General features: G+C 43.7%; 1 protein-coding gene across 1 annotated transcript in view; it reads right to left on the bottom strand.

Annotated features, from left to right (window-relative positions):
- Positions 1 to 11,556, bottom strand: part of LOC115155617 (uncharacterized) — a 66,455-nt gene extending 54,899 nt beyond the window's left edge. Inside the window, exon 1 of the mRNA XM_029702400.1 lies at positions 11,440 to 11,556. The gene's annotated coding sequence lies outside the window, so the exon portion shown is untranslated. The remainder of the gene's footprint in view (positions 1 to 11,439) is intronic.
- Between the last annotated feature and the right edge of the window lie 202 nt (positions 11,557 to 11,758).

The following is an 11,758-nucleotide window of genomic DNA, read 5'->3' as shown; positions in this document are numbered from 1 at the left end:
GCAAACACACAGGAGAGGCTGATTATACCAGCACTGCCAGGGTAACAAGACACTGGATCCTGATGAAGTGGAGTAGCTCTCCATCTCCTGACAGGTAAGCAGGAGGGGGAGGAGGGGAGGGAAAGGAGAGGAGGGGAGAGTGGATCCTGATGAAGTGGAGTAGCTCTCCATCTCGTGACAGGTAAGCAGGAGGGGAGGAGGGGAGGGAAAGGAGAGCAGGGGAGAGTGGATCCTGATGAAGTGGAGTAGCTCTCCATCTCGTGACAGGTAAGCAGGAGGGGGAGGAGGGGAGGGAAAGGAGAGGAGGGGAGAGTGGATCCTGATGAAGTGGAGTAGCTCTCCATCTCCTGACAGGTAAGCAGGAGGGGGAGGAGGGGAGGGAAAGGAGAGGAGGGGAGAGTGGATCCTGACAAGCCTTAGTACGGTGCAGGCAGAGGAACACTTCACATCCATAGGAGACAGAACACTCAACCAGACAAGCGAGCGAGAGGAATGATGCCAGGAGACAAGAAGGAAGGCATAACATTTCCCACCTCTCTCCCCGTCATCAGACAGAGAAATGTGGGTTAATAAGAATCCTCCCAGGCTCAGCAGAAATCTACACATACTACAACTCTCTACTGAGTCTCTTTTCATAGAGCTGGTAACTTCATCAAAGGTCTAACGTGGAAGCCTGGAGTTCATTAGGCAGCATGTCACTGGGATGTGTGTGAACAACAAGGCCACAGAGAGGAGAGGCTGTGTAGAGGGGGTGTAGTTGACACCCAGAGCATAGAGCAAGGTACTAATGTACTGTGTTACTATTTTCACATTATTGAGCTGAGTCAAACCAAGTCAAGTGCTGTGCTTGTTTGGTTACGAATCCAGCTGCTGGGACTGTGCTGGAGCCAGCACAGCACGGGTCAGACCGATAGTGTGAAAAGGTTATCTGTGTAGTAGAGCACAAGCCTGTTCAGGAGGATGTAATGTTACAGAACGCATACACATGTATTGTGTAGAACAGATATGATTGTTTGCCACATAGAAAGGGAAAAAACACATCAGCTCTATTCATTCTATTTCTACCTGCGTTTCTACCTACATTTCACATCACCTCAGGTGAAGGCTGGGCATGTCTCTGTTCTGTTCCTGTACGGTGGGAGGGTGGAAGTCATTCATTGCTGTACCATGAATATTTCACCAGTCTGAGGTGTTAACGGTCTCTATGAATAATACAGACAGGGAATAATGAGGTGATAGGTAGGCCATGTCCCAAACAGCACCCTATTCACAATATAGTGCACTACATTTGACCAGGGCCCACCTTCAACGCGATCTTTCTTCCTTTGCATGATTTTTCCATGAGCATATATAGTATCCCAATGACATATATAGTATCCCAATGCCATATATAGTATCCCAATGCCATATGTAGTAGCCCAATGCCATATATAGTATCCCAATGCCATATATAGTATCCCAATGCCATATATAGTAGCCCAATGCCATATATAGTAGCCCAATGCCATATATAGTATCCCAATGCCATATATAGTAGCCCAATGCCATATATAGTAGCCCAATGCCATATATAGTATCCCAATGCCATATATAGTATCCCAATGCCATATATAGTAGCCCAATGCCATATATAGTAGCCCAATGCCATATATCGTAGCCCAATGCCATATATAGTATCCCAATGCCATATATAGTAGCCCAATGCCATATATAGTATCCCAATGCCATATATAGTATCCCAATGCCATATATAGTATCCCAATGCCATATATAGTAGCCCAATGCCATATATAGTATCCCAATGCCATATATAGTAGCCCAATGCCATATATAGTATCCCAATGCCATATATAGTATCCCAATGCATATATAGTAGCCCAATGCCATATATAGTATCCCAATGCCATATATAGTAGCCCAATGCCATATATAGTATCCCAATGCCATATATAGTAGCCCAATGCCATATATAGTATCCCAATGCCATATATAGTAGCCCAATGCCATATATAGTATCCCAATGCCATATATAGTATCCCAATGCCATATATAGTATCCCAATGCCATATATAGTATCCCAATGCCATATACAGTATCCCAATGCCATATATAGTATCCCAATGCCATATATAGTATCCCAATGCCATATGTAGTAGCCCAATGCCATATATAGTATCCCAATGCCATATACAGTATCCCAATGCCATATATAGTAGCCCAATGCAGCTCCGCTTCCCTCTATTTATTCACAGAGACGATGAAAGAGACTTCATTAGACAGAGAGAACCTGTTCAAAGAAGCCGGACCAACCAATCCATGCAAATTATCTCCAGGGAAGGCTATGATAAAAGACAATACAGATTAAAAAAAATGGATAAATGGTTTGAATTAAGGCATGATAACAGACGTCAAATATTTCAGAAACTCTGAGCAGTAACTACGTGCTTGTCATGTTTAAATGTGACTGAGTAGAAAATGGCAGGCCCTTATGTACTGGTATGGTATTCAGTGATAGACATGGCAGGCCCTTATGTACTGGTATAGTTTTACAGTGATACATTTTCCCCTGGCTGGTATAGCAATACAAACAACATCTTTATAGGGTGCCGGTGGCGGCCCTGGTCAAAGGTAGTTCACTATATAGGCAATAGGCTGCCATTTGGGATGCAAGCCAGTGTAAAAGAACCAATCAGAAGAGTGGATATCTGTCACCATTCCGGCTCTGGTATTGACTCATGGAGGGTTATAGATCCATCATGGATCTGTCACCACCACCAGATTCTCTTGACTCAACCCAAAATAAAACAGAGCCCCAGCGTCCCCTCTGTCTCTCCCCCTCTTACACAATCATACAGCCCATCAAGCCACAGACAGAAAACCCATAGTGAGATGGAGATAGTACTGTAACTGTATGATTGGTAATAATTCCTAACAATATACGACAGTGCAAGATCTGATGAATACAGTACGGTACAGTAAGCATGGAGAGAGAGGCAGACAGACCTTAGTGAGATGGAGATGCTGCTCTATGGTTGGTAACATAATCATACCTATGTTAATCACATGCGACAATGCATGAACTGATTAATATAGTACTATAGCCTGTAGCCTGTAGCTAGTAGTCTGTGGTCAGTAGCCTGTAGCCAGTAGCTAGTAGCCTGTAGCTAGTAGTCTGTGGTCAGTAGCCTAGACACAGAGCGGGAGGGTGCTGTAGATGATGTAACCTAATAGTAAACAGATTTTCCCGCCGGGACTCGGAATGAAACGAAGCGGCATTCGCTCTTCTCTTCCTTCCAGAAGACTGTTCTTTTCCTCCTCTGTTAGACAACAGAGGGAAAATATGACACTGGGCTCCGTCCACTGCACACCTGGGTTCAAATACTATTTGAAATCATTTGAAATACTTCAGCTGTGTTTAATTGTGCTTGCCTGGCAAAACGGAACCAATTGAATTGTCACGAAATGGTAAACCCCGCCCATCAGGCGTTCATGCAGGTTAAACCAAACGCAAGTATCTTAACGCTTTTGGATAGTGTTTGAACCATGATCTGTCTGGCTGCATGGACAACAGGAGGCAGGGATGCTGGTCTGTCCGGCTGCATGGACAACAGGAGGCAGGGATGCTGGTCTGTCCGGCTGCATGGACAACAGGAGGCAGGGATGCTGGTCTGTCCGGCTGCATGGACAACAGGAGGCAGGGATGCTGGTCTGTCCGGCTGCATGGACAACAGGAGGCAGGGATGCTGGTCTGTCCGGCTGCATGGACAACAGGAGGCAGAGATGCTGGCCGCGCTCCCGTCCCTCGTCATCGGCCACTTTTGGCATTTCTGTGACAAAGAGCTGCACCATTTTAAAATGAAGCACGCTATGCTAGCTCAGGGCTTGGAGTGCTCTCTCAATGCAGCATTTCATTCTTAGTTCATACACAACAGTATCACAAGAGGTTTCTCTCAATTCAGTGGCTTGTTGTATAAACACAGGACCTGATTGTTGATAACTACCTCAAATCAAATATGTATGATTCCTGTCTCATTTAAATAATAAGCCCAATATACATGTATAATGCAATGAAAACAGAACAACCTGGGTTCATACAGTCGGTTACAGTAAAAGGGATCAGTTAGAGGTCGGAATTCAACTTCTTAAACTCTAATTGTAAGCTATGTTTCTTGTTAACTACTTCAAATCAAATATGTATGTTTCCTGTGTCATTTGAATAATAGCCTTATATAAATGTAGAATGTAATGAAAACAACAAAACAACCTGATCTGATCCAGTCCAGTAGCTGAAAGTATTTGGGTTCAGGTAGAAGTCTCTGGAAGCCCAGGCAGTGTAGTGTAAGTACTGAGGCTTCTTTACTCGGCTCTCGCCTCCACAGTGTTTCCTTGTTTTGTTGTTGTTACTGCTACTGGGGTAATGACATAAACACCACCACAGCAACGGTAACAATAACAAAAACCATATAGGGATCTCAGTGAGATCTGTGACCTCATTCCTGTGATCAATATCCAGAGGGAGAGAGGGAGGGGGAGAGAGGGAGGGGGAGAGAGGGAGGAAAGGGGGAAACAAAAGCTGTGGGTAGAAAACAGGTGATGAGGTGGAGGGAGGCATGGGAAATGGGGTATGATGATAAAAGAGGAAGCGAGTGAGGTAGAGTTTTTTATTTATTTATTTTACCTTTATTTAACTAGGCAAGTCAGTTAAGAACAAATTCTTATTTTCAATGACGGCCTAGGAAAAGTGGGTTAACTGCCTTGTTCAGGGGCAGAACGTCATATTTTTACCTTGTCAGCTCGGGGATTCAATCCAGCAACCTTTCGGTTACTAGTCCAACGCTCTAACCACTAGGCTACTTGCCGCCTCTGTAGCTAGTAGCCTGAGTGAGGTAGAGAGGCAAGGTAGAGGCAGAGAGGTTGAGGTAGAGAGAGGTAGAGAAAGAGGTAGAGAATGAGGGAGCGAGAGATGAATTGAGATAACCAGGAGTGTTATTCATAAACAAAGGGAGGGTTATAAGGGAGGATTTACTCATTAACAGATGGCAGAGTGACTCACTCATATCCCCAACAGGGGAATGGAGAGAGAGAGGAGGAAGGAGAGCAAGATTGAGAGAGATAGGGGCAGTCGGGGAGAAAGGGACCTAGATCCTATCTGGGGGTCTATGATATCAGTCATGTCTCCCACACATCACCACCCTTGGCATATCTTACTGCACTGTCCTTGACTTCACACAAGGAAAGAAAACTAATGTCAATTCTACCCATGTTAGTCTGCTCATTAAATGTCCAATGCAGCCATTTTTATCTCAATATCACATCATTTCTGGGTAACAATGAAGTACCTTACTGTGATTGTTTTCAAATAGATTATTAGCAAAGAGCAATTACTCAAGCAATAATTTTGCTAGGACTGTTTGGGAGTGGTCTGATTGGGGAGGAGATAACTGAAAAGTAGCTATTATTGGCAGAGATGTTTGGAACTCTCTTTCTTATTGGTCTATTAGCCAATTTACTGCCTGGTGATGTCACCAGACAGGCCAAAACTCCATCCCACCAAAACAGGCTGAAATTGCAGGTGGTCTTTTCAAATCAATCAATCAAACAGCTCTTACACTAAAAGAGCATTATCATCATTTTAACAATTTCACAGTATTATTCCAAACTCATGGTGTGGAAATATATCTAAGATGTTTTTGACTGCACTGGGCCTTTAATAAACCTCTGTTTCAAAGCTCTCTTCTCTGATAAATCACTCTGTTACAGTGGGATGGAACATCAAAGGAAACAATGGGAACTCTTTACAATAGAAAACGGCTAAACATGGCAATATAAAAAATGCATACTAAATAATACTTCAAATCAATACTTGCATTCAAAACAGTCAATCATATGCTCTCGTGGTTTTGTGTTTTTTTAAAGAGCAGATCAATGATCTGTCTGAGAATGTCAGCTTCAGGAATGTCAGCTTCAGGAATGTCAGCTCAGTCAGGTCAGCAGTAACGATTCCCTAAATTGAGCTGATCATATTATTGGATTACTCACTCTCCCTTCACTCATTGCCCTGGGGGTCAAAACTAGGATCACACCTTTGTTGTCTGTAACAACCAACCACAGAGAGAGGAGAGATCAAAAGCCAGGGAGTGGTGGGCTCCCCACATCTCAGGTCTACCCATCTCCCAGAGTCAAGGACAGGCTGGCGCCGAGCCGAAGTTAAGCGAACTGAGCGAGTGTGCTTGCATACTCCCTTAAAAGACCTTCGCTTGGAAATCTAGAAAAAAGCGGCAACAGTACTGTTTGTCCATTTTGAGATGCCGTAGCCATTACACACTTCCTCAAAATAGTCCGAATTAATCTAAGATAACACAAGAAAACTGTCATTAATTTTTACGTTTTTGCCAAGGATATCTTTGTCTAGTTTACATCTAACTAAGATGTTTGGTGCAGTATTTCTCAATGAAAAAATGTGCATGAAAACGAGTCGTCTCTCATTGAATGACAGCAAATACTTTATTGAACAATCTCTACTGTTGACTAATCACCGACGAAGGGGCGTAGACTTTGGTTTGCCTCTAGAAAAAATCTTGTGTGCCCTAACAGCCAAAAAAACAGCCAAAATGAACAAAATTTTTGTCATAGTAGAGGCACAAACTCTTCCAAACTGTTTTGGCTGGGAAGCATGCAGACCCCTTTACACACTGGGATTGAGGAGGTGAGAGCCATTGGAAAGAGGGAATAGGAGGAGGGGATGATGTCATCTCTGTTTACTGAGGAGTAACCTAAGGTAGCAGGCGTAAAAGAAATGCCTGAGCGGGGTCCCCACATCTGTTTTTTAGGGGGAAAGGAAGCTAGTTTAAAGATACTGTATCCCTGAAAACCGGATGGTTCCAGTTAAAATTAACCCCGCTGAGGGTGACTGAGGAGATAACAATCACCTCTCCTAAAGAAAGTGACAGCGGCACAAGTTCTCTCTGAGAGGTTATAATCTCTCTCTCTCGTGATGAGCACAGAGCTGTTTGTCTATCACTCCTCACTACCATCCAGACACAGCACGGGGTGGATATGCTGCTGTCTTATCTGGGTAACAGGAAGAAGTGTCATATTACTCAGTCACACAAGTTCAGACACAGAGGACTACACCATGCTGCCTAAACTGTCAGCCACTATTTCCACTGAGCAAAAAATAGCAGTATTTTTACCTGTGAGCTGAGCTGTAACAACTCCCTTTCATCTTGGAAGCATTTTCAGCATTAGTGTGTCAAACTACTTCAATTGTAGCTAAGATCAGAGGGGTTTTCCATTATACTTGACTAAAGAAGGTAATACGCCAACTGAAAAATCCCCCTTTTAGCAGGTAACCCAAGTACTGTTACAATGTAGTGAATGGGGGAGCCATATTCTTTGAATAACTAATCGAAATCCCCAGGATATCCTCTAGTTAGTAGTCCTGAATGGTGGGCACTAAAATGATTGCCGCCCACCTGAACCTGTTTGTCTCGTACGCTACACACAACCTTGCATTACCCCTGGCTCTGACTGAAGCTGTACAAGCCTGCATATGTCAACTCAATTTATTTTCCAATTTCTTGTGAGGTGAAAGACTCTCCTCTTCTTTTTAACCCCTGCTCCACCCGCATCTCGCTTTCTCCATCTATCAATTCAATTTCAATTGAAGGGCTTTATTGGCACATCTATCTCTACCTCTCTCCTGCTTTCTCCTTCTGTACCCCTCTCTCACTCTCCCCCCTCGCTCTCATATTCTCTCCCCCCCACTCTCTCTTTCAGCAGATGAAATATTCAGGGGAGCCGGCATGCTGTATGTTTCCGCCCATGTGGCTGTAGGGCTGACTGCTGCTGCTCTGCTATCTCCTCTTCTTCTCTCCTCTGGCTGCTCCCTACACTGTAAACCCCAAGGCATTTGTTTTACTCAAATACTTCTAAATCTCAACTTTCTAGTAAAAATAGTTATAAATTGCTGAGGTGTAGTCACTTTTGAGGACTCAGGCTCCAGTACACAGCACAGATATGAAAATATGAAATATTTGATATGGTGTATATCCTATTCAACAAAACTGTATGAATAAGGCTTGAAATGACTTATGTGCTTTCTAAATATAGTATAATCAAATTATAAAACTAACAATGAGTTCACCTTCCTTATAACTGTAAAATACATATTTTATGTTCAGTGTTAGAGAAATGTGCATATTTTCTAATGGTCCCTAGTTCAAAATGTCTGCCCCTATTGCTGTGAACGTCTCACAGAGCTCTAACTTGGTTTCCCGGACTCATCAGGAACTCACCTTTCATCTCATATTAATATTGTCCGTCTATGACAAATAGTTTTTGTTTAAAATCCATGAATTATTTTTGATAACTGGCTATAAATTGATCTCTGAATGTACTACAGTGACAAAAGCACTCTCTCCTGCTGCGCTATGATGTAAGGATTGCAGGTATATGTTGTTAGTGGCTGTGATGTAAGGTCCAGCCCAGAGTTGGACAGTCAGATGAGTGAATGAAATGGTAGGAGGGACATCCCAGCTTCAAGTGGTGTTAGATTTCACATCCTGCTTCACACAGCAGACATATTTCTGTGTCGGTGAGAATCAGAGCTACTGGTCAATGCAATACTATGGTGTCCACAGGTCGATTTATAAGCGAGAATGTCGGTCAGAACCGGTACCAGAACCACGCAGGTCCCCAAAACAGGGGACTTTACATCTATTAAATGGTTTAGGTAGTCTCCTCACACTGTTCCTAACCCTGGCAGTAATTATGAATGCAGGTTGCAGGTGAATAAAAATGAAAACTGTTGGATATCTAAACTCTGGCTGGATTCCAATAAGAATACACATCACTTTGCATGCCAGCATAATGTGACTTGCAAGTAGGGTTGTAAAATTCTGGTACATTTCCCACGCTTTCTAGAAATCCCGTTTGGAAAATTCCTGGAAATCTTTCAACCAGGTTTATATATATTTTTTTATCTGGGAATTTTGGGATAATTACCGGAATTTAGAAAACCTACTAAACCATGAGTTTCAGGCCACTGTATTAGGGTACCGCTAGGCTTCAAAGTAAGGCCTTATGAGACATGTAATGTATTGTCACAAAAAATGCATTGTCACAAAGAGTTTAATAATAATGATAGCATTAGCCTACGATCTCACTTGGTGAAGACCTCTGGAACCACTACATGGTCACAGTGACTCTATCGGTTTGAGTAATTTGTGCTAGTACTATTTGTACTATGATATATTAAGTGCAATGGATTTCCTCAAAAGTTTTGATCATAGTACATTGGGGTTTACCCTGGTCATCCTGGAGCGACTGAAGTCAGCAGATGGAGTCAATATGTATGTCCCAAATGACACCCTATTCCCCATGTAGTGCGCTACTTTTGACCAGGGCCCATAGGGAATCGGGTGCCATTTGGGACACAGGCTTGTCTCCAGTGCAGCCCAGTTCAGCCCAGACTAGCCCATGATACGATCTAGTGCATAAGAACACACTATTGGTCCTACCATTGATTCATTAGCCTGCCCAGTTCACCTGATCTTCCCATGGATTCATTAGCCTGCCCAGTTCATCTGATCCTCCCATAGATTCATTAGCCTGCCCAGTTCACCTGATCTTCCCATGGATTCATTAGCCTGCCCAGTTCATCTGATCTTCCCATGGATTCATTAGCCTGCCCAGTTCACCTGATCTTCCCATGGATTCATTAGCCTGCCCAGTTCACCTGATCTTCCCATGGATTCATTAGCCTGCCCAGTTCACCTGATCTTCCCATGGATTCATTAGCCTGCCCAGTTCACCTGATCTTCCCATGGATTCATTAGCCTGCCCAGTTCACCTGAACTTCCCATGGATTCATTAGCCTGCCCAGTTCACCTGATCCTCCCATGGATTCATTAGCCTGCCCAGTTCACCTGATCCTCCCATGGATTCATTAGCCTGCCCAGTTCACCTGATCCTCCCATGGATTCATTAGCCTGCCCAGTTCACCTGATCTTCCCATGGATGCATTAGCCTGCCCAGTTCACCTGATCTTCCCATGGATTCATTAGCCTTCCCAGTTCACCTGATCCTCCCATGGATTCATTAGCCTGCCCAGTTCACCTGATCTTCCCATGGATTCATTAGCCTGCCCAGTTCATCTGATTCTCCCATGGATTCATTAGCCTGCCCAGTTCATCTGATTCTCCCATGGATTCATTAGCCTGCCCAGTTCATCTGATTCTTCCATGGATTCATTAGCCTGCCTGGTGGGAGGCCGGGATGATTCATAAGTATTTGTTTATTTAATCTTTGTTTATCCCGGTAAGTCAATTAAGAACTGATTCTTATTTACAATGATCGCCATGTGTACCTGTAGCTCAGTTGGTAGAGCATGGTGTTTGCAATGCCAGGGTTGTGGGTTCGATTCCCATGGGGGGCCAGCACAGAATGTATGAAATGTATGCATTCACTACTGTAAGTCGTTCTGCATAAGAGCGTCTGCTAAAATGTAAAAATGAAATGAGAAACCGCATACATAATAATGGAAAAACACACCAGTGTCATGACCATAGAAATATAATTACTAGAAAAACAAAAGACTCCTGCAAATACTCAATATGGCTGGTAATTCTATGTCTATGGTTATGACCCTGCCCCACTCCGCCAACATAATCGTCAGCGAGGCATGACTGGAGAGCGAGCACCTTCTCGCAACACACAAGTCATGTGACAGGGGTGTGGGATAAAGATTTTCATAATCAGCATTTCTCTGTGCATCAGAGGGGAACGACATGAGAACGCACGCACATACATACGCAGGCACACACACACAGAGATAGCTAACAGATATCCCAGCGCTACAGGCAGTCATCTGATGTCTGTTGTGAATAAACAAACACATCAAGAGTGTTGGTCTCTCCTAACAGAAGTGTCTACAGTACAGAACACTGTGATACATGCACAGCATACAATTCACCATGTGTCAATCATTTATTTTGGCTGAGTAACGTTAGGTACTGTATTGCTTAATTCTGTCAGCAAATGCACAATTTATGTATCCTTAGAATACGCATTGCAAGAGACGCTTTCTCCAACCTTTCAGGATAAAGTAGAAATGTGCACTTCAGTCAAACAAGACGGACGAAACCCTACTCTGGTTATACACAGTGCTGCCTTTACAGTATCTACTGTAACAGATCATCAACAGCGTATAGATGTTTGACCATCCTAGCTCAAATTAAAGGTGCCTCGTTCATTACCCATAACAGAGTATAGAGCACATGTAGACTATAGCACACAAACTGCCCATTCATTCCTGGTACAAAATCAGTCCATGGAAACTCTTTCCTCCTGTCCTTTTCTAATGAAAGAGAAAAATATTACACAACAACATTCTACACATGCATAAGACATGAGAGATACGAATCTCCGCCGATTCACCTTTGTTGTGAGTAAGCGTGTGTGACCGTCTCCGCGAGCTCAGTCCAGCTCAGTACAGCAGGCAGGCAGCTACGCTCCATCTGCTCTCTCCTACACTCCTCTCTGCTGTGCTCTAGCAGTTCGCGCGCGCGCGTGTGTGTGTGTGTGTGTGTGTGAATACTCCAGCCCTCTCTCTGCCTAGCTGTTGTTACGTTACGGTCAACGGAAAAGTCCTACTGAGCATGCTCCAACTGAACAACCCTCGCCGTCGGCATGGAAACCGGGAAGCGGGGCAGGCAGCAGCGGTGTATAAGTGCTGAAGCGCTTTCTACTCACTCTG

This window comes from Salmo trutta, chromosome 20 (genome assembly GCF_901001165.1).
Source record: "Salmo trutta chromosome 20, fSalTru1.1, whole genome shotgun sequence".
NCBI lineage: Eukaryota > Metazoa > Chordata > Actinopteri > Salmoniformes > Salmonidae > Salmo > Salmo trutta.
The sequence above is the reverse complement of the archived record's forward strand: the minus strand, read 5'-3'. Positions and strand labels throughout refer to the sequence as shown.